A 1,030-nucleotide genomic window follows, 5' to 3' on the forward strand; every position below is an offset into this window, starting at 1 on the left:
CCCGAGCGTCATACTAATATATACTTTTGTTATTTACACCACCTGTCCTCGTCTGTTGTTATTATTTGTATATTCTCCCATATATATATATATATATATATATATATATATATATATATAAATGCGCGCGTGTCTGTCTATGTGCCGTTGTATCTGTTTGAGAACGGGTGTTGCTGAGTTTATGTCCTTTTATTTTAGCGGTTATAGAATAAGTGTCAGACATTACAATAGTATTGGGATCGATTCTTTCGACTAAATTTCTTCAAGGCGGTGTCCCAGCATGGCCACGGTCTAATGACTGAAACACATACATATGTATATGATGTATGTACACGCACATATATATATATATACATACATTTACATACACACCTATATATAAATTATATATGTTTGAATACAAAGATATATGTATTGTATATATATTATATATGTGTATATATGTTTTTTTGTATATACTCATTATCATGGATAGCACACATACACTCACACACTCACACCTGTATTCATTAGAAGCCGAAATATCTGGAGGCCGAGAAAACTTGAAGACTGGCGATGTATAATATTGATTTTTACTTTGGACAAGCAATTGGCACTTGGCCGAACCATAGATTGTTGTTTCATCGGCGGAATTCAACTACGAATAACGCTTTTCTATTCCTATAAGCATGAAGGCATAACCAAAATATATTACATGCTACACAGAAATACCGACAAAATAGAAATATCTACTTACGCATACATAGGTTTATTACACGGTATATTGCTAAATATATACGCACCTCCATACAAACGCGCTGAATCTCTGAATCTCTGAATATTCAACGTCCAGAGCTAAGCAAAATCATTTACTTTGCCTATCTATCTATCTATCTATCTATCTATCTATCTATCTATCTATCTATCTATCTATCTGTCGTTTGTTTAATAATCTGTTTGTTTGTTTGTCTGTTTGTCTGCTGTCTGTTTCTCTCTCCCTCCCTCTCTCCCTCCCTCTCTCTCTCTCATTCTCTCTCTCTCATTCTCTCTC

The 1,030-nt window shown here is 34.1% G+C and overlaps 1 protein-coding gene across 1 annotated transcript in view; it reads left to right on the forward strand.

Moving 5' to 3' along the window:
- The window catches only part of LOC106882030 (transient receptor potential cation channel subfamily V member 5), a 156,109-nt gene that overhangs the window by 148,707 nt on the left and 6,372 nt on the right, over positions 1-1,030 (forward strand). The window lies entirely within an intron of this gene.

This window comes from Octopus bimaculoides, chromosome 3, assembly GCF_001194135.2.
Source record: "Octopus bimaculoides isolate UCB-OBI-ISO-001 chromosome 3, ASM119413v2, whole genome shotgun sequence".
Lineage (NCBI taxonomy): Eukaryota > Metazoa > Mollusca > Cephalopoda > Octopoda > Octopodidae > Octopus > Octopus bimaculoides.